Source organism: Pleurodeles waltl, chromosome 12 (assembly GCF_031143425.1).
Source record: "Pleurodeles waltl isolate 20211129_DDA chromosome 12, aPleWal1.hap1.20221129, whole genome shotgun sequence".
Classification (NCBI taxonomy): Eukaryota; Metazoa; Chordata; class Amphibia; order Caudata; family Salamandridae; genus Pleurodeles; species Pleurodeles waltl.
Window position 1 is genome coordinate 118,499,727 of NC_090451.1, and position 22,721 is coordinate 118,522,447.

Below are 22,721 nucleotides of genomic sequence, written 5' to 3' on the forward strand. Positions count from 1 at the left end.
ATTCAACAAATGTTCCTCCGGAGAGGAAGGAGAGGGAATGAAAGAAGGAAGAATTATTTCCTAAGATCTATCAAAAATAGACTTAACCTTTGCAGCAAAGGTAGGGCTAGGCCTTAAAGTTACCCCATCTTCCAAAGTATCAAATGAAGAGAGGACAGCATTTTAAGGCTCCCAGCTCCCCAATTGTTCTCAGCAAGGTAATAGCAAATAGGAAAATAACTTTATAGGAGACAATCTTTAATTGTACAGTATCCAGATCCTCAAAGAGATAAAATTGCAAAGCCTATAAAAGAGTAGGAAGATTCTGAGTTGGAGAAAAGGGATTTTTCATTGTTCTTACCATTGACAAAAGATCATAACAGTTTAGACACCAAAGAGTGTAACATCGATGAAAGTTCAGAAAAGTCCCTAAAAGCCTTTATCGCAAACCAATGAGCTTTCAGAGTGGAAAGAGATTCAAGTGAAACCCATTCAGAAGAAAATGCAAAATAGCAGACAAACTACAGGTAGGTGCCAAAAGATCATGAGCAGAACTTCACGTCTGAAAGGACTTCCAGTTCTTTGAGTAAGACTTCGAAGTAGAAGGCCTGCTGGAATGCTGAATTAACTCCACTAAGGAAGAGGAAAGACCCTTTGCTAGCAGTCCAGACTTCTCAACCTCCAAAGCGATAGAGTGAGTTGGAGCAAGAAGGTCAGGGACGACGTTCTGATAAGAGACACACTTGAGCAGTACCCAAGGAGGTAGAAGAGCCAGGGGTTCAGAAGAGGAAACCATGACATCTCTGGCCAATCAGGGCCAACAAGAATCAAGTTCCCTCCCCTCTGCTGAGACTTGAAGAGAACTATCTGGATCAATAAAAAGGGGGGGAATGTATAAAGGAGACTTCTCAGCCACTTTATCACCAATACGTCCATTACCTAGGCTCCTTGTTCCGGAAACCTGGATCAGAATCGACAAAGATGAGCATTGTCCTTGTTTGAAAAGAGATCCAGAAAGGGTTTCACAAACTCTCTGCATATCTCTCAAAACAACGACCTGGATAACGTCAACTTCAGCAAATTTGGAAACCTCCAGCTGTCTGCCATCACATTGTCGGTGCCCTTGATGTGTACTGCCGACGTATGCAACAGGTTGATCTCTGCCCAATAGCCCTGTTGTTCTGCTATTGCATTGAGGGATTTTGAATGCATGCTTCACTGCTGTTTAATGTAAAAGACCGCTACCTTATTCTCTGTCTTTACTAGCACATTTTTCTGAGACAGATGATGATGGGAAAACTTCAAAGCCCTGAAGCTTACCATCAACTCCATCTACTTCCATGACCTCCGACTCTCTAGGAAAGACCACTTGAATCGACAGGATCAGTCCAACGCAGTAGCTCTCCAGCCAGGTTTGCTGGCATCTGTTGCGAGGAATTCAGGAGGATCCAGGTGTATTAGTGTCCACTTAGACCAGTGGTCTTCAAACTCTTTAATGCCACATCCACCCAAAGGGAAAAAAAAACATTGGTGCCTCCCCTCTGAATTTTCCAGAATTCTTCTATCAAATTGACACTGTTTAAATATGTCTAGACCTATTTAAACATTGCAGTTAAGTTCTGTTACTGTTTTAAAAATGCAATCAAATACATGACCCCAAATATACTATTCTGGTCAGGCAGGCCTTACTAACCAATTGTAGCGTCATGCTCTGCTGAGTAAACTGATCTCACGGCAGTGAGGAATGCACAGGCCGGGTGGTGCCCGGCGCACGAAAGCGCGCCTTCTTGTGTTGTACGTCTCTTTGCGCAAATGCAAACTCAAATTTCCTGCACTGTGGTCGGCAGGAGAGACATGGGAAGGTGCAGTAGGGAAGGCTTGAGCAACAAACCGTTGGCTATGTTTTGTTGTTACTTTGTTGACATGAGCTAGAGTAATTTAAAGCAGAAGGAACGGCCAGACCTAAAAACAACTCTCTTACCTCCAACGCCGAATAACCACTATAATTAGAATATCTCAAAAGCAGCTGGCTTGTAAACTTAATGAGCAAGCAAGCAGATGCATTTTGGGTTTTGTTGTAAAAGAATACAAATCCTATCCATCCTTTCCTTTTCTTCCGGCAACAACCAATGTTACAAAGATATCACAGAACACAGTGACATTGACTGAAAGAAGAGGCGCTGAGACTGGCGTGCAGCACTCAACAGCTCTTGTTATTGCAATCCAGACAGGGGACGGAAGGAGAAAAGTATAAAGGAATTGCGATAGTGAGACCGACTCTTCTGTGTATCTGCATGTCATGGAAAAAGGATAACTCTCTCATTCGTGGCCGGTTAGCTCAGTTGGTTAGAGCGTGGTGCTAATAACGCCAAGGTCGCGGGTTCGATCCCCGTACGGGCCAAGTTAAGTTTTTTCTCTCAAGTAAACTCTTTTTTTCTCATTTAATCAAACGCTTGTAAATCCATACACTCTGTTGCTCCAGTACACGTTCACTTTCCATTAGTCCTTCTTTTGCCACTTCTGACCAAAGCTCAAGCCGGCAGCGCCAGTAGAACAACAGAAGTGCAAGAGATTGTCTCTCCAAGATGGAGACACTGGCTCAGACTATGTCACGTGAGAGGTGGAGGGAGACCAAGAGCTGATTATTAGATGCGTTGGGATAAGAGGAACATAACTCAGGTGAACAGATTCTGGATAGTCATGCTATAGCTAGGATCAGCAACGTTACAGGGGAAAGGATAGGAAAATAATTAGGTGACAGAAGTATAGAAGTGGCTACAAGGGGGCGTGTCTCTTAACAGGGCCGAAAGATACACTGAAGGCGAAGGTGAAGTGAAAGAAGAAAGAAAGATCAAAGGAAATCAACAGTGATTGAGAGAAAACTCACAAAGGCAAATTGAGCAAAAGACAGGACCTGGGGAGTTAGACTACTTCAATACAAATTTACGCCGCAGATGAGCATGACAACTGACCCTTGTCCAGTGGTGCTGAAACAATTTTCAGTGTGGGGGTGCTGCCATCAAAGGGCTTCTGAAAATCCAGGAATCATACAAAGAACAAGTCCTGCAGAATGAGCCACGCACATTCAGAAAGAGTGGTGATGCGTTGGTTACTTATTGGTAATCTTCATTAGCCTTAGTCCATTGCGTCCTTGTGACAGTCATTACAAAGTAAAGTGATGTCACCCTCCAAGAGGAAGAAAGAACAGGAGGATTCTTATATGCTAGCGCCATGCACCCACCCTGGGTGCCAAGTCCTTGCCAAAGGACTGATGGGAAGGTGGGCAGGATGTAATGTTTGTGACAAGGACAAGATGGACTTAAGGTAATGCAGAGTTCAAAACATTGGTACTCAAATGCAAAACAGAAAATTTATTAAGCGATAATGCTTGACAAATGTATGCCCTGAGGCCCAAGTAACCACCCTAGGAATTTCCTAGATTGTTACTCACTGGAATTCAACCCAGGAGGTGGCCATTCTTCTCGTAGACCATCCCTGACCTGGAAGATTTTCTAAAAAGCCTTGCAAAGCCAGAAACATTGACAACTTAATCCACCTACTCAGAGTCATAAAAGTCACCTTCTTGTCTTTTCCAGGCTGTCCAAAAGTCACAAACAAGGAGTCGGTTTTCCTGAACTGCAGAGGCCTGGTGACATTAATGAAAAGAGCTCTTTAAACATCAAGTGTATTCAACAAATGTTCCTCCGGAAAGGAAGGAGAGGGAATGAAAGAAGGAAGAATTATTTCCTAAGATCTATAAAAAATAGACTTAACCTTTGCAGCAAAGGTAGGGCTAGGCCTTAAAGTTACCCCATCTTCCAAAGTATCAAATGAAGAGAGGACAGCATTTTAAGGCTCCCAGCTCCCCAATTGTTCTCAGCAAGGTGATAGCAAATAGGAAAATAACTTTATAGGAGACAATCTTTAATTGTACAGTATCCAGATCCTCAAAGAGATAAAATTGCAAAGCCTATAAAAGAGTAGGAAGATTCTGAGTTGGAGCAAAGGGATTTTTCATTGTTCTTACCATTGACAAAAGATTATAACAGTCTAGACACCAAAGAGTGTAACATCGATGAAAGTTCAGAAAAGTCCCTAAAAGCCTTTATCGCAAACCAATGAGCTTTCAGAGTGGAAAGAGATTCAAGTGAAACCCATTCAGAAGAAAATGCAAAATAGCAGACAAACTACAGGTAGGTGCCAAAAGATCATGAGGAGAACATCACGTCTGAAAGGACTTCCAGTTCTTTGAGTAAGACTTCGAAGTAGAAGGCCTGCTGGAATGCTGAATTAACTCACACTAAGGAAGAGGAAAGACCCTTTGCTAGCAGTCCAGACTTCTCAACCTCCAAAGCGATAGAGTGAGTTGGAGCAAGAAGGTCAGGGACGACGTTCTGAGAAGAGACACACTTGAGCAGTACCCAAGGAGGTAGAAGAGCCAGGGGTTCAGAAGAGGAAACCATGACATCTCTGGCCAATCAGGGCCAACAAGAATCAAGTTCCCTCCCCCCTGCTGAGACTTGAAGAGAACCATCTGGATCAATAAAAAGGGGGGGGGAATGTATAAAGGAGACTTCTCAGCCACTTTATCACCAATACGTCCACTACCTAGGCTCCTTGTTCCGGAAACCTGGATCAGAATCGACAAAGATGAGCATTGTCCTTGTTTGAAAAGAGATCCAGAAAGGGATTCACAAACTCTCGGCATATCTCTCAAAACAACGACCTGGATAACGTCAACTCCAGCAAATTTGGAAACCTCCAGCTGTCTGCCATCACATTGTCGGTGCCCTTGATGTGTACTGCCGACGCATGCAACAGGTTGATCTCTGCCCAATAGCCCAATTGTTCTGCTATTGCATTGAGGGATTTTGAATGCATGCTTCACTGCTGGTTAATGTAAAAGACCGCTACCTTATTCTCTGTCTTTACTAGCACATTTTTCTGAGATAGATGATGATGGGAAAACCTCAAAGCCCTGAAGCTTACCATCAACTCCATCTACTTCCATGACCTCCGACTCTCTAGGAAAGACCACTTGAATCGACAGGATCAGTCCAACACAGTAGCTCTCCAGCCAGGTTTGCTGGCATCTGTTGCGAGGAATTCAGGAGGATCCAGGTGTATTAGTGTCCACTTAGACCAGTGGTCTTCAAACTCTTTAATGCCACATCCACCCAAAGGGAAAAAAAAACATTGGTGCCTCCCCTCTGATTTTTCCAGAATTCTTCTACCAAATTGACACTGTTTAAATATGTCTAGACCTATTTAAACATTGCAGTTAAGTTCTGTTACTGTTTTAAAAATGCAATCAAATACATGACCCCAAATATACTATTCTGGTCAGGCAGGCCTTACTAACCAATTGTAGCGTCATGCTCTGCTGAGTAAACTGATCTCACGGCAGTGAGGAATGCACAGGCCGGGTGGTGCCCGGCGCACGAAAGCGCGCCTTCTTGTGTTGTACGTCTCTTTGCGCAAATGCAAACTCAAATTTCCTGCACTGTGGTCGACAGGAGAGACATGGGAAGGTGCAGTAGGGAAGGCTTGAGCAACAAACCGTTGGCTATGTTTTGTTGTTACTTTGTTGACGTGAGCTAGAGTAATTTAAAGCAGAAGGAACGGCCAGACCTAAAAACAACTCTCTTACCTCCAACGCCGAATAACCACTATAATTAGAATATCTCAAAAGCAGCTGGCTTGTAAACTTAATGAGCAAGCAAGCCGATGCATTTTGGGTTTTGTTGTAAAAGAATACAAATCCTATCCATCCTTTCCTTTTCTTCCGGCAACAACCAATGTTACAAAGATATCACAGCACACAGTGACATTGACTGAAAGAAGAGGCGCTGAGGCTGGCGTGCAGCACTCAACAGCTCTTGTTATTGCAATCCAGACAGGGGACGGAAGGAGAAAAGTATAAAGGAATTGCGATAGTGAGACCGACTCTTCTGTGTATCTGCATGTCATGGAAAAAGGATAACTCTCTCATTCATGGCTGGTTAGCTCAGTTGGATAGAGCGTGGTGCTAATAACGCCAAGGTCCCGGGTTCGATCCCCGTACAGGCCAAGTTAAGTTTTTTCTCTCAAGTAAACTCTTTTTTTCTCATTTAATCAAACGCTTGTAAATCCATACACTCTGTTGCTCCAGTACACGTTCACTTTCCATTAGTCCTTCTTTTGCCACTTCTGACCAAAGCTCAAGCCGGCAGCGCCAGTAGAACAACAGAAGTGCAAGAGATTGTCTCTCCAAGATGGAGACACTGGCTCAGACTATGTCACGTGAGAGGTGGAGGGAGACCAAGAGCTGATTATTAGATGCGTGGGGATAAGAGGAACATAACTCAGGTGAACAGATTCTGGATAGTCATGCTATAGCTAGGATCAGCAACGTTACAGGGGAAAGGATAGGAAAATAATTAGGTGACAGAAGTATAGAAGTGGCTACAAGGGGGCGTGTCTCTTAACAGGGCCGAAAGATACACTGAAGGCGAAGGTGAAGTGAAAGTAGAAAGAAAGATCAAAGGAAATCAACAGTGATTGAGAGAAAACTCACAAAGGCAAATTGAGCAAAAGACAGGACCTGGGGAGTTAGACTACTTCAATGCAAATTTACGCCGCAGATGAGCATGACAACTGACCCTTGTCCGGTGGTGCTGAAACAATTTTCAGTGTGGGGGTGCTGCCATCAAAGGGCTTCTGAAAATCCAGGAATCATACAAAGAACAAGTCCTGCAGAATGAGCCACGCACATTCAGAAAGAGTGGTGATGCGTTGCTTACTTATTGGTAATCTTCATTAGCCTTAGTCTATTGCGTCCTTGTGACAGTCATTACAAAATAAAGTGATGTCACCCTCCAAGAGGAAGAAAGAACAGGAGGATTCTTAAATGCTAGCGCCATGCACCCAACCTGGGTGCCAAGTCCTTGCCAAAGGACTGATGGGAAGGTGGGCAGGATGTAATGTTTGTGACAACGACAAGATGGACTTAGGGTAATGCAGAGTTCAAAACATTGGTACTCAAATGCAAAACAGAAAATTTATTAAGCGATAATGCTTGACAAATGTATGCCCTGAGGCCCAAGAAACCACCCTAGGAATTTCCTAGATTGTTACTCGCTGGAATTCAACCCAGGAGGTGGCCATTCCTCTCGTAGACCATCCCTGACCTGGAAGATTTTCTAAAAAGCCTTGCAAAGCCAGAAAAATTTACAACTTAATCCACCTACTCAGAGTCATAAAAGTCACCTTCTTGTCTTTTCCAGGCTGTCCAAAAGTCACAAACAAGGAGTCGGTTTTCCTGAACTGCAGAGGCCTGGTGACATAAATGAAAAGAGCTCTTTAAACATCAAGTGTATTCAACAAATGTTCCTTCGGAGAGGAAGGAGAGGGAATGAAAGAAGGAAGAATTATTTCCTTAGATCTATCAAAAATAGACTTAACCTTTGCAGCAAAGGTAGGGCTAGGCCTTAAAGTTACCCCATCTTCCAAAGTATCAAATGAAGAGAGGACAGCATTTTAAGGCTCCCAGCTCCCCAATTGTTCTCAGCAAGGCGATAGCAAATAGGAAAATAACTTTATAGGAGACAATCTTTAATTGTACAGTACCCAGACCTTCAAAGAGATAAAATTGCAAAGCCTATAAAAGAGTAGGAAGATTCTGAGTTGGAGAAAAGGGATTTTTCATTGTTCTTACCATTGACAAAAGATCATAACAGTCTGGACACCAAAGAGTGTAACATCGATGAAAGTTCAGAAAAGTCCCTAAAAGCGTTTATCTCAAACCAATGAGCTTCCAGAGTGGAAAGAGATTCAAGTGAAACCCATTCAGAAGAAAATGCAAAATAGCAGACAAACTACAGGTAGGTGCCAAAAGATCATGAGCAGAACATCACGTCTGAAAGGACTTCCAGTTCTTTGAGTAAGACTTTGAAGTAGAAGGCCTGCTGGAGTGCTGAATTAACTCCACTAAGGAAGAGGAAAGACCCTTTGCTAGCAGTCCAGACTTCTCAACCTCCAAAGCGATAGAGTGAGTTGGAGCAAGAAGGTCAGGGACGACGTTCTGAGAAGAGACACACTTGAGCAGTACCCAAGGAGGTAGAAGAGCCAAGGGTTCAGAAGAGGAAACCATGACATCTCTGGCCAATCAGGGCCAACAAGAATCAAGTTCCCTCCCCCCTGCTGAGACTTGAAGAGAACCATCTGGATCAATAAAAAGGGGGGGAATGTATAAAGGAGACTTCTCAGCCACTTTATCACCAATACGTCCACTACCTAGGCTCCTTGTTCCGGAAACCTGGATCAGAATCGACAAAGATGAGCATTGTCCTTGTTTGAAAAGAGATCCAGAAAGGGTTTCACAAACTCTCGGCATATCTCTCAAAACAAAGACCTGGATAACGTCAACTCCAGCAAATTTGGAAACCTCCAGCTGTCTGCCATCACATTGTCGGTGCCCTTGATGTGTACTGCCGACGTATGCAACAGGTTGATCTCTGCCCAATAGCCCAATTGTTCTGCTATTGCATTGAGGGATTTTGAATGCATGCTTCACTGCTGGTTAATGTAAAAGACCGCTACCTTATTCTCTGTCTTTACTAGCACATTTTTCTGAGACAGATGATGATGGGAAAACTTCAAAGCCCTGAAGCTTACCATCAACTCCATCTACTTCCATGACCTCCGACTCTCTAGGAAAGACCACTTGAATCGACAGGATCAGTCCAACACAGTAGCTCTCCAGCCAGGTTTGCTGGCATCTGTTGCAAAGAATTCAGGAGGATCCAGGTGTATTAGTGTCCACTTAGACCAGTGGTCTTCAAACTCTTTAATGCCACATCCACCCAAAGGGAAAAAAAAACATTGGTGCCTCCCCTCTGAATTTTCCAGAATTCTTCTATCAAATTGACACTGTTTAAATATGTCTAGACCTATTTAAACATTGCAGTTAAGTTCTGTTACTGTTTTAAAAATGCAATCAAATACATGACCCCAAATATACTATTCTGGTCAGGCAGGCCTTACTAACCAATTGCAGCGTCATGCTCTGCTGAGTAAACTGATCTCACGGCAGTGAGGAATGCACAGGCTGGGTGGTGCCCGGCGCACGAAAGCGCGCCTTCTTGTGTTGTACGTCTCTTTGCGCAAATGCAAACTCAAATTTCCTGCACTGTGGTCGGCAGGAGAGACATGGGAAGGTGCAGTAGGGAAGGCTTGAGCAACAAACCGTTGGCTATGTTTTGTTGTTACTTTGTTGACATGAGCTGGAGTAATTTAAAGCAGAAGGAACGGCCAGACCTAAAAACAACTCTCTTACCTCCAACGCCGAATAACCACTATAATTAGAATATCTCAAAAGCAGCTGGCTTGTAAACTTAATGAGCAAGCAAGCCGATGCATTTTGGGTTTTGTTGTAAAAGAATAGAAATCATATCCATCCTTTCCTTTTCTTCCGGCAACAACCAATGTTACAAAGATATCACAGCACACAGTGACATTGACTGAAAGAAGAGGCGCTGAGGCTGGCGTGCAGCACTCAACAGCTCTTGTTATTGCAATCCAGACAGGGGACGGAAGAAGAAAAGTATAAAGGAATTGCGATAGTGAGACCGACTCTTCTGTGTATCTGCATGTCATGGAAAAAGGATAACTCTCTCATTCATGGCCGGTTAGGTCAGTTGGTTAGAGCGTGGTGCTAATAACGCCAAGGTCGCGGGTTCGATCCCCGTACGGGCCAAGTTAAGTTTTTTCTCTCAAGTAAACTCTTTTTTTCTCATTTAATCAAACGCTTGTAAATCCATACACTCTGTTGCTCCAGTACACGTTCACTTTCCATTAGTCCTTCTTTTGCCACTTCTGACCAAAGCTCAAGCCGGCAGCGACAGTAGAACAACAGAAGTGCAAGAGATTGTCTCTCCAAGATGGAGACACTGGCTCAGACTATGTCACGTGAGAGGTGGAGGGAGACCAAGAGCTGATTATTAGATGCGTGGGGATAAGAGGAACATAACTCAGGTGAACAGATTCTGGATAGTCATGCTATAGCTAGGATCAGCAACGTTACAGGGGAAAGGATAGGAAAATAATTAGGTGACAGAAGTATAGAAGTGGCTACAAGGGGGCATGTCTCTTAACAGGGCCCAAAGATAGACTGAAGGCCAAGGTGAAGTGAAAGAAGAAAGAAAGATCAAAGGAAATCAACAGTGATTGAGAGAAAACTCACAAAGGATAATTGAGCAAAAGACAGTGCCTGGGGAGTTAAACTACTTCAATGCAAATTTACGCCGCAGATGAGCATGACAACTGACCCTTGTCCAGTGGTGCTGAAACAATTTTCAGTGTGGGGGTGCTGCCATCAAAGGGCTTCTGAAAATCCAGGAATCATACAAAGAACAGGTCCTGCAGAATGAGCCACGCACATTCAGAAAGAGTGGTGATGCGTTGGTTACTTATTGGTAATCTTCATTAGCCTTAGTCCATTGCGTCCTTGTGACAGTCATTACAAAGTAAAGTGATGTCACCCTCCAAGAGGAAGAAAGAACAGGAGGATTCTTAAATGCTAGCGCCATGCACCCAACCTGGGTGCCAAGTACTTGCCAAAGGACTGATGGGAAGGTGGGCAGGATGTAATGTTTGTGACAAGGACAAGATGGACTTAGGGTAATGCAGAGTTCAAAACAACCACCCTAGGAATTTCCTAGATTGTTACTCACTGGAATTCAACCCAGGAGGTGGCCATTCCTCTCGTAGACCATCCCTGACCTGGAAGATTTTCTAAAAAGCCTTGCAAAGCCAGAAAAATTGACAACTTAATCCACCTACTCAGAGTCATAAAAGTCACCTTCTTGTCTTTTCCAGGCTGTCCAAAAGTCACAAACAAGGAGCCGGTTTTCCTGAACTGCAGAGGCCTGGTGACATAAATGAAAAGAGCTCTTTAAACATCAAGTGTATTCAACAAATGTTCCTCCGGAGAGGAAGGAGAGGGAATGAAAGAAGGAAGAATTATTTCCTAAGATCTATCAAAAATAGACTTAACCTTTGCAGCAAAGGTAGGGCTATGCCTTAAAGTTACCCCATCTTCCAAAGTATCAAATGAAGAGAGGACAGCATTTTAAGGCTCCCAGCTCCCCAATTGTTCTCAGCAAGGCGATAGCAAATAGGAAAATAACTTTATAGGAGACAATCTTTAATTGCACAGTATCCAGACCTTCAAAGAGATAAAATTGCAAAGCCTATAAAAGAGTAGGAAGATTCTGAGTTGGAGAAAAGGGATTTTTCATTGTTCTTACCATTGACAAAAGATCATAACAGTCTAGACACCAAAGAGTGTAACATCAATGAAAGTTCAGAAAAGTCCCTAAAAGCCTTTATCTCAAACCAATGAGCTTCCAGAGTGGAAAGAGATTCAAGTGAAACCCATTCAGAAGAAAATGCAAAATAGCAGACAAACTACAGGTAGGTGCCAAAAGATCATGAGCAGAACATCACGTCTGAAAGGACTTCCAGTTCTTTGAGTAAGACTTCGAAGTAGAAGGCCTGCTGGAGTGCTGAATTAACTCCACTAAGGAAGAGGAAAGACCCTTTGCTAGCAGTCCAGACTTCTCAACCTCCAAAGCGATAGAGTGAGTTGGAGCAAGAAGGTCAGGGACGACGTTCTGAGAAGAGACACACTTGAGCAATACCCAAGGAGGTAGAAGAGCCAGGGGTTCAGAAGAGGAAACCATGACATCTCTGGCCAATCAGGGCCAACAAGAATCAAGTTCCCTCCCCCCTGCTGAGACTTGAAGAGAACCATCTGGATCAATAAAAAGGGGGGGAATGTATAAAGGAGACTTCTCAGCCACTTTATCACCAATACGTCCACTACCTAGGCTCCTTGTTCCGGAAACCTGGATCAGAATCGACAAAGATGAGATTGTCCTGGTTTGAAAAAAGATCCAGAAAGGGTTTCACAAACTCTCGGCATATCTCTCAAAACAACGACCTGGATAACGTCAACTCCAGCAAATTTGGAAACCTCCAGCTGTCTGCCATCACATTGTCGGTGCCCTTGATGTGTACTGCCGACGTATGCAACAGGTTGATCTCTGCCCAATAGCCCAATTGTTCTGCTTTTGCATTGAGGGATTTTGAATGCATGCTTCACTGCTGGTTAATGTAAAAGACCGCTACCTTATTCTCTGTCTTTACTAGCACATTTTTCTGAGACAGATGATGATGGGAAAACTTCAAAGCCCTGAAGCTTACCATCAACTCCATCTACTTCCATGACCTCCGACTCTCTAGGAAAGACCACTTGAATCGACAGGATCAGTCCAACACAGTAGCTCTCCAGCCAGGTTTGCTGGCATCTGTTGCGAGGAATTCAGGAGGATCCAGGTGTATTAGTGTCCACTTAGACCAGTGGTCTTCAAACTCTTTAATGCCACATCCACCCAAAGGGAAAAAAAAACATTGGTGCCTCCCCTCTGAATTTTCCAGAATTCTTCTATCAAATTGACACTGTTTAAATATGTCTAGACCTATTTAAACATTGCATTGCAGTTAAGTTCTGTTACTGTTTTAAAAATGCAATCAAATACATGACCCCAAATATACTATTCTGGTCAGGCAGGCCTTACTAACCAATTGCAGCGTCATGCTCTGCTGAGTAAACTGATCTCACGGCAGTGAGGAATGCACAGGCCGGGTGGTGCCCGGCGCACGAAAGCGCGCCTTCTTGTGTTGTACGTCTCTTTGCGCAAATGCAAACTCAAATTTCCTGCACTGTGGTCAGCAGGAGAGACATGGGAAGGTGCAGTAGGGAAGGCTTGAGCAACAAACCGTTGGCTATGTTTTGTTGTTACTTTGTTGACATGAGCTAGAGTAATTTAAAGCAGAAGGAACGGCCAGACCTAAAAACAACTCTCTTACCTCCAACGCCGAATAACCACTATAATTAGAATATCTCAAAAGCAGCTGGCCTTGTAAACTTAAGGAGCAAGCAAGCCGATGCATTTTGGGTTTTGTTGTAAAAGAATAGAAATCCTATCCATCCTTTCCTTTTCTTCTGGCAACAACCAATGTTACAAAGATATCACAGCACACAGTGACATTGACTGAAAGAAGAGGCACTGAGGCTGGCGTGCAGCACTCAACAGCTCTTGTTATTGCAATCCAGACAGGGGACGGAGGGAGAAAAGTATGAAGGAATTGCGATAGTGAGACCGACTCTTCTGTGTATCTGCATGTCATGGAAAAAGGATAACTCTGTCATTCATGGCTGGTTAGCTCAGTTGGTTAGAGCGTGGTGCTAATAACGCCAAGGTCGCGGGTTTGAGCCCCGTAGGGGCCAATTTAAGTTTTTTCTCTCAAGTAAACTCTTTTTTTCTCATTTAATCAAACGCTTGTAAATCCATACACTCTGTTGCTCCAGTACACGTTCACTTTCCATTAGTCCTTCTTTTGCCACTTCTGACCAAAGCTCAAGCCGGCAGCGCCAGTTAAACAACAGAAGTGCAAGAGATTGTCTCTCCAAGATGGAGACACTGGCTCAGACTATGTCACGTGAGAGGTGGAGGGAGACCAAGAGCTGATTATTAGATGCGTGGGGATAAGAGGAACATAACTCAGGTGAACAGATTCTGGATAGTCATGCTATAGCTAGGATCAGCAACGTTACAGGGGAAAGGATAGCAAAATAATTAAGTAACAGAAGTATAGAAGTGGCTACAAGGGGGCGTGTCTCTTAACAGGGCCGAAAGATACACTGAAGGCGAAGGTGAAGTGAAAGAAGAAAGAAAGATCAAAGGAAATCAACAGTGATTGAGAGAAAACTCACAAAGGCAAATTGAGCAAAAGACAGGACCTGGGGAGTTAGACTACTTCAATGCAAATTTACGCAGCAGATGAGCATGACAACTGACCCTTGTCCAGTGGTGCTGAAACAATTTTCAGTGTGGGGGTGCTGCCATCAAAGGGCTTCTGAAAATCCAGGAATCATACAAAGAACAAGTCCTGCAGAATGAGCCACGCACATTCAGAACGAGTGGTGATGCGTTGGTTACTTATTGGTAATCTTCATTAGCCTTAGTCCATTGCGTCCTTGTGACAGTCATTACAAAGTAAAGTGATGTCACCCTCCAAGAGGAAGAAAGAACAGGAGAATTCTTAAATGCTAGCGCCATGCACCCAACCTGGGTGCCAAGCCCTTGCCAAAGGACTGATGGGAAGGTGGGCAGGATGTAATGTTTGTGACAAGGACAAGATGGACTTAGGGTAATGCAGAGATCAAAACATTGGTACTCAAATGCAAAACAGAAAATTTATTAAGCGATAATGCTTGACAAATGTATGCCCTGAGGCCCAAGTAACCACCCTAGGAATTTCCTAGATTGTTACTCACTGGAATTCAACCCAGGAGGTGGCCATTCCTCTCGTAGACCATCCCTGACCTGGAAGATTTTCTAAAAAGCCTTGCAAAGCCAGAAAAATTGACAACTTAATCCACCTACTCAGAGTCATAAAAGTCACCTTCTTGTCTTTTCCAGGCTGTCCAAAAGTCACAAACAAGGAGTCGGTTTTCCTGAACTGCAGATGTCGCGCCGCACCGCACGGCGCGAGCCGAGCGTTCGGCACAAGCCGCGCGTTCGGCTCGGGCCGCGCTTCGCGTCTTTAAGACGCGGCGCGCCCCGAGCCTTTCCTGCACCCTACGAGGCCCCAAGGCTTACTTGGGGCCTCGCGCTGCTCTCTCCCTCCGTTTTGTTGGGGTCTCCTGACCCCTCTTACCTGTCTGGGCTCCTTTTCTTCTTTCTTCTGTCTTCTTTCTTTTTGGGTCTGTTTCTTACTCTTTCCTTTATGTCTTTTCCCCTTCCCAGGTTACCCTTGTCTTCCCAGCATTCCTCCTTCCCTATTCTCTATGGTTTCTGCTCCAGTCTATTCTATCTACTTTTCCCTATCCAAGATGGTGTCCTTTTTCTTCCTGTGGGTCACTTCCTGTTTTATGGTATTTAAGGGTGGTGTTTTCTTTTCCTCTTTGCGCTGCAACACTCTCTGTTCAGTTAGTGTCCTCGCTCCTGATTTCCTAGCCTTTGGCTCTGGATTTCGCCATTTCTGTGTTATTACGTCAGTTCTTTTTGATTCCTGTTCCTCTGTTCTTGTTTCAGGAATCTTCTGCGAATCTTCTTGGAGGTTTTTTCCTCTTCTTCTGAAGGGGTTTTTTCCCTCTGGCGCTACTTTCTCACGGTCACGGTCTGTCCTTGGCGTTTCCTTTGCCTACAGCACCGTGGCTACCAGAAAGAGTTGCCCCTTTTTGGGCCAAAGTCGAACTCTCAAGATCCACGCCTCAAGATCTGCAAACTCCAGGCGCAAGCAGCACGTGAGTCGTGACAGATTGCAGCGCCCAACCATCCCGACGTCTTCTAACACCATGGAAGACACTGTGGTAGCTGCTGCAGATCCGGATCAAGCTCTTCTAACTACAATTCAGCAACAAGCTCAAGAATTACACCAACTACGTAGTGAGAATGCTGCGCTGCGACAGGCTTTGGCTTTCCGTAGTGGTGATGTTCCGACGCTCTCCGCCTCTACCCATCGTTTTTCTGGTGAACCAACCAAGCTGCGTGAGTTCCTTGATTCCTTAACAGTGTACTTCGCCTTCCGACCCACCCAATTCTCCCATGACAGAACAAAGGTGGGTTATCTCATCAGTGCCTTATCTGGTCCTGCCTTGGCCTGGGCAACCCCGATGGTATCATCTAACGATCCGGTATTGTCGGATTATTCCACCTTTGTGAACCGCTTCAAGCTGATGTTTAGTCGTCCGGGATTGGAGGCTTCAGCGGAAGAAGCCTTATGCGATATTCAGCAAGGTTCACAAGATGTCCTTCAATACATTACACGCTTTCGTCAACTAGCGGCAGAGACCACCTGGGTGGAACGTACTTTGGTGACTTTGTTTCGTAGAGGACTCAAAGAAGAAATAAAAGATGAACTAGTACATTCCACCAGAGTGGAAGATCTTCGTGGCCTGATGGATCAAGCCCTCTCCATCGAGTATCGCCTTCAGGAACGGAGAGCAGAGAAGAGAAAGAGCAGAGGGTCTTTTCAACCAAGCACCTCACGAGTTTTTCCGCATCGTTCTGAGGAACCTCGCCCTCCTGTCAGAGACACCGAAGGAGAACCCATGCAGGTGGATACAACTCGAGGCCCTCTCTCCGCTAGCGAACGAGAAGATAGACGAAAGAAGGGTTTGTGTTTATACTGCGGTTCTGCCGGCCACATACTGCGTACCTGTCCAGTACGTCCATCAAGGCCATCGGGAAACGCCGCTTCCCGTCCTCTGTAAGAAGGGAGGGGACGGGATTAGCAGCTATACCTTCCATCAGTTCTTTCAATAACAATACCACATCCTTGTTCATTTTACCAGTCATGTTACAATTACCTGATGGCCGTCAAGAGAAGACTATGGCACTACTAGATTGTGGAGCTAGTGGTATTTATATGGATAAGAAGTGGGCCACTACTCAACAAGTTCCTATACAACCTAAGGAGATTCCAGAACAAGTACACACGGTGGACGGATCTTTGATATCATCGGGTCCAGTTGATACAACTACCCTGATGCTGAATCTACAGATCGGTAACCATCAGGAACACATCTCCTTTGATCTTATAACTTCCCCCAACCATACCATCATTCTTGGAATCCCGTGGTTCATCAGACATAATCCATATGTGAACTGGGCTACCCGGACGGTTTCCTTGTCTTCACAGTTCTGTCACGAGCACTGTTTTGCTTCAGACAAGTATTGGTCGCCTAAGAGATCAATAATCACGGAGGGTACTACCGGTTCGACCATAAATACAGTCCAAGGAGTTCCTGAACACTATTTGGATTTTCAAGATGTCTTCCAAAAACCTTCCAAACCTGTGTTACCTCCACATCGAGATTACGATTGTGCTATTCCCTTGGAACCTAGCACTATCGTTCCTTTTGGCAGGATGTATTCCCTCACGGAAACTGAAAAGGAAGTACTAAAGGAGTATTTGGATGAAAATATTCAAAGTGGTCTTATTGTTCCATCGTCCTCTCCGGCCGGGGCTCCTCTCTTTTTCGTACCCAAGAAGACAAAGGATCTTCGCCCTTGCCTGGATTTTCGAGGCCTGAATAAAATAACTATTAAAGATCGTTATCCTTTGCCTCTCATAAGGGACATTTTAGAGGCAGTCAGAGGGGCCCAACGGTTTACCAAACTAGATCTACGGGGAGCCTACCACCTTTTACGCATTAAAGAAGGAGATGAGTGGAAAACGGCCTTTAGGACTCCATTTGGTCACTTTGAATACAGGGTAATGCCTTTCGGTCTTACTAATGCCCCGGCAATCTTTCAGAGATTTATGGACTCAGTATTCTCGGATCTCCTGAATCAGACAGTTGTAATCTACCTTGATGATATTCTTATTTATTCTAGAAATCCCGAACTCCATTCTTCCCATGTGAAACAAGTCCTTCAACGACTCCGGGCACATCAACTATTTTGCAAACCCGAAAAGTGTGAGTTTGACAAGACGGAAGTCAAATATCTAGGATATCATTTAAGTACCACCGGTGTAGCTATGGATCAAGAAAAGGTACAAGCTATTCTAGATTGGCCTTCTCCATCTTCTATTAAAGAAACACAATGCTTTCTAGGATTAGCGAACTTCTATCGACAATTCATCGCAGACTTTGCAAAACAAACTAGCCATATAACTCACACTTTAAAGAAGGAAAATCTTATTAAAGGGTTTGTCTGGAATAAAGCTGCCGAAACAGCCTTTCAGGATTTAAAGAAGGCATTTACACAAGCTCCCATCTTAAGACATCCAGATACCAACAAACAATTTATTGTCGTTGTAGTGCTTTCCTCTTATCTAGTTTCTAAGCACTAACATAACACAACAGAAATGCACTTCTGAGGTCAAAGAAGACTTTTATTGTTGTTAATTCTTCCCCAACCACAATATTTTATGTATGACGAATTAGTAGCTTTCAAGTCCGCGTTAATCAAACAAAATATATCAGTTTGCAATATACACAGCAGGTTATATTTATAAGATATTGAATGCAAAGCAAAACAAATACTTCACCGTGTGGGAACTATTCACAGCTTCATCTTTCTAAGGTCTGCAAGCTGAGGACCCCTGTCAGCCGCGAGAAAGAGAGATTCATCTACCCACACGGGATTGCTGGCAGCTGGCGCCAAGCTCCAGCACGAGGTCCGGCAGATTCAAATCTGACTCTCTGCAGCCTGTGTCATTCGTTACAAAGGTGTGCCCCCTCCTCTCAGACCTGGGAAACTGAGCAAGCCTTTTGGAGACTGGCCAGGTCTCCAAGACTACTCCTGTTCACAAGCTCAAGCGAAGAAAAAACAACACCCATGTACTCTCTCTTATCATGTCTAGTCTACTGTGAGAAAAACATCTTGGTTCTCTGGTGCAAAAACACAGCTTGGAAAAATACAGCTTGGATTCTCAACTGCAATGTCTAACTCCACGTTAAAGGCAATAGGCAGCTAACCTAGATATCAAATGTAATGTCATGTTAAAGGCAATAGGCAGCTAACCTAAATATCAAATGCAATGTCTAGTGTCATGTCAAAGCCAATAGGCATCTAAGCTGAATACAAAATGCAATGTCTTATATCATGTCAAAGCCCATAGGCAGCTGAGCTGAATACAAAATGCAATGTATAATATCATGTCAAAGCCAATAGGCAGCTGAGCTGAATATAAAATGTAATATATGATATCATGTCAAAGCCAATAGGCAGCGGAGCTGAATACAAAATGTAATATATGATATCATGTCAAAGCCAATAGGCAGAATATCTAATAGCATGTCAAAGTCAATAGGCAGCTAAACTGAATACATCATGTCAAAGTCAATAGGAATGCAATGTCAAAGCCAATAGGCGGCTAGACTGGATACAGCATGTCAAAGCCAATAGGCAGAATACAGAATGTAATGGCTAATGCAATGTCAAAGCCCATAGGCGGCTCAACTGAATACAGAAAGTAATGGCTAATGCCATGTCAAAGCCAATAGGCGGCTAAACTGAACAAAACATACCATGTGCTACTGGTGAACATTGAGCAACTAATATGCGCAGTGGTGAAACACAAAGTCATTGGTCAAAACAAACTTTATCAAATGGCAGTACATTCCGCCCTTTGACCAATGAATTTTTGTTTCACATATCTCTTGTTTCAAACAAAAACAAAAAACATCAGATTTGAATGATCAAAACAATCCCTGTAAAGCAATAGAAGTGAATTAACACATTGATTTCATAACCTTTCACATCAGATACATCTACATAGAAAAGACTGGGCAATTTTTATACTCTGAATGAGTCTCTAATTCAATAGTGTTAGCAATTTGATGTGGCATGAGTTCTGCTCATGTAAAGAGGCACGGTCCACCTGAAAGGTTTGCTGGAAGATAAGCAAAAGTCAGAGTTCCATACGAGAAGGGAAAAAGAAAAAAAAACACAGCAAACAAGTTGAACTTGAACTGAAGGAGCAGTTTGCGCAAAATGGATCCATGGTGCTGGCACTTTACTCAGCCAGGTTCAGGTTGGTGGTTCGGTCCCTTCCCCGACCCCACACGCACACACTGGAAGGGGGACCACACAGCACACTCAGGGACAGTGGCGAAACGTGGTAGGATCTGCAAAAGAAACAAGTATGACTTTTCTTGCAAATAACATTTTTCATTTAAACTACACCCTTCCTCTTTCTTTCCCTGTTTTATAATCAGCAGGACGTTTTTGAGGCCCTTTGTTATATTTTCTGCAGGTTCTGGAGGATCACTTGGGGCTTCAGCCCACACATCAGCACTGAGGTTTTTATCTGCTGCGCCACAGCTTCCCTTTTCTTGCACTGTCAGAAGGGCTGGGGCAGACTCATTCTTTACCAAACCTCCATTCACTGCACTTTTGTCAATTTGGGCCATTCTGTCTCCAATTTGTATGAATGAATCAGATTCTTTTCTAGGTATCAGCATAATTTCGATTTTTCCTTGGTAATCTGCAGCAATCACTCTCCCTAAAACCTGATCACTTTCCCATTCCTGTCCTGGTAACTTTCCTCTCCCCAACTGCTCTGTGACTGCTTGCATGACAGATTGCTTTTGTGCGTACTGCACAGTTTTTATCAAAACTAGGGGAATGTGCATCTCTCTCATCTCTGCCCACCTGTAAGTGGCTTTTTCTCTCAGCTGTTCACATTTCTGGGGCACCCACTTAGCCATCCCAACTAAGGCAGAATTCTGGGTGAACACTTCTCTCTCTGAATTTTTCTCATTAACATCTGTAAGGTAATTGAACCAGTTAGGTGCTAAAACATTAACAATGAACCAAAAATCAGCATAAAAATGACACATCTCACGTAGCTCTTGCTTTAAAATCTGACACACATTATACAACGCTGTTCCTTCTGCTGTGCCAGAAAACAACATTTCAGTCAATGAATCATTAGTAAAACAAACATGCTTTTTATCTTCAGTGGACACGAATTCAAATGGTGCACACAACTTCATTGATAACTCTTTTACCTGTGGTACTCTAGCCCTGTCTTGCAAGTACCAGATCCATTGTATGATTCTAGCTAGGGGCACTATTTTCTTTCCTTGTTCTTGATTTACATGTACATCAGTTTTTCCTTCTTGCACTGCGCAGAAACCTGAAGTCTGCATTATTTCATTTGCCAAATCACAAGCGCGCAGCTGCATATAATTTTTCACAGTGACCATATACAAAAGTGTTAGGATTTCTCTCAAATGAGGGCTATTCTTTTTCCAAAAATCAAACAAGCTAATGAAACTCGGGGTGTCTTGCTCTAAAATCCTTAAAACCCTGGCTCACACGGAAAGGCTGTCTTAACCCCCTCATTACTGGAATGGGACAAGAAAGATTCTTCAAAAACAGCCTTTTTATAACTTTCAGTCGGGCTAATTTGCTCACGTAAATTCCTATTTTCATGTTCCAACTTCCTACATTTCTCCTGCATTTCTCTGTAAGCAGATAAAGGTATCCAGACCTTTCTGTCATCATTAATTCCAAAAGACACGTTTTCTACATCAGGCATTTTAGCTACACATGCATTTTCTTCTGTAATTCCCCAAACAGAAAACAATTCACAGTTTTTCTTAGCACCATCAGGCAGTTTAACAACACATGACATGGTCTGCTGTGCTACTGTGATTTTCCAAACAACAAACAATTCACAGTTTTTCGTAGCACCATCAGGCAGTTTAACAACACATGACATGGTCTGCCGTGCTACTGTGATTCTCCAAACAACAAAAAACAATTTCTGTAACTCTCCAAACAACAAAAAAAACAATTACACTTTTAAAGTGTGCACTTAGAAATCTACTAACTCGTCAAACCCCTTCTTAATCACCTCTTAATGACCGACCCCACGACTCCAGGTACCAATTGTAGTGCTTTCCTCTTATCTAGTTTCTAGGCACTAACATAACACAACAGAAATGCACTTCTGAGGTCAAAGAAGACTTTTATTGTTGTTAATTCTTCCCCAACCACAATATTTTATGTATGACGAATTAGTAGCTTTCAAGTCCGCGTTAATCAAACAAAATATATCAGTTTGCAATATACACAGCAGGTTATATTTATAAGATATTGAATGCAAAGCAAAACAAATACTTCACCGTGTTGGAACTATTCACAGCTTCATCTTTCTAAGGTCTGCAAGCTGAGGACCCCTGTCAGCCGCGAGAAAGAGAGATTCATCTACCCACACGGGATTGCTGGCAGCTGGCGCCAAGCTCCAGCACGAGGTCCGGCAGATTCGAATCTGACTCTCTGCAGCCTGTATCATTCGTTACAAAGGTGTGCCCCCTCCTCTCAGACCTGGGAAACTGAGCAAGCCTTTTGGAGACTGGCCAGATCTCCAAGACTACTCCTGTTCCCAAGCTCAAGCGAAGAAAAAACAACACCCATGTACTCTCTCTTATCATGTCTAGTCTACTGTGAGAAAAACATCTTGGTTCTCTGGTGCAAAAACACAGCTTGGAAAAATACAGCTTGGATTCTCAACTGCAATGTCTAACTCCACGTTAAAGGCAATAGGCAGCTAACCTAGATATCAAATGTAATGTCATGTTAAAGGCAATAGGCAGCTAACCTAAATATCAAATGCAATGTCTAGTGTCATGTCAAAGCCAATAGGCATCTAAGCTGAATACAAAATGCAATGTCTTATATCATGTCAAAGCCCATAGGCAGCTGAGCTGAATACAAAATGCAATGTATAATATCATGTCAAAGCCAATAGGCAGCTGAGCTGAATATAAAATGTAATATATGATATCATGTCAAAGCCAATAGGCAGCGGAGCTGAATACAAAATGTAATATATGATATCATGTCAAAGCCAATAGGCAGAATATCTAATAGCATGTCAAAGTCAATAGGCAGCTAAACTGAATACATCATGTCAAAGTCAATAGGAATGCAATGTCAAAGCCAATAGGCGGCTAGACTGGATACAGCATGTCAAAGCCAATAGGCAGAATACAGAATGTAATGGCTAATGCAATGTCAAAGCCCATAGGCGGCTCAACTGAATACAGAAAGTAATGGCTAATGCCATGTCAAAGCCAATAGGCGGCTAAACTGAACAAAACATACCATGTGCTACTGGTGAACATTGAGCAACTAATATGCGCAGTGGTGAAACACAAAGTCATTGGT

The 22,721-nt window shown here is 43.4% G+C and overlaps 3 non-coding genes across 3 annotated transcripts; all 3 read left to right on the forward strand.

The window, feature by feature from the left end:
• The first annotated feature begins 2,306 nt into the window (after nt 1–2,306).
• Nucleotides 2,307–2,380, forward strand: TRNAI-AAU (transfer RNA isoleucine (anticodon AAU)). The gene has a single exon. It is a non-coding gene; the product is annotated as a tRNA-Ile (tRNA).
• A 3,595-nt stretch (nt 2,381–5,975) lies between these two features.
• Nucleotides 5,976–6,049, forward strand: TRNAI-AAU (transfer RNA isoleucine (anticodon AAU)). The gene has a single exon. It is a non-coding gene; the product is annotated as a tRNA-Ile (tRNA).
• Nucleotides 6,050–9,641: 3,592 nt separating this feature from the next.
• Nucleotides 9,642–9,715, forward strand: TRNAI-AAU (transfer RNA isoleucine (anticodon AAU)). The gene has a single exon. It is a non-coding gene; the product is annotated as a tRNA-Ile (tRNA).
• The last annotated feature ends 13,006 nt before the right edge of the window (nt 9,716–22,721 follow it).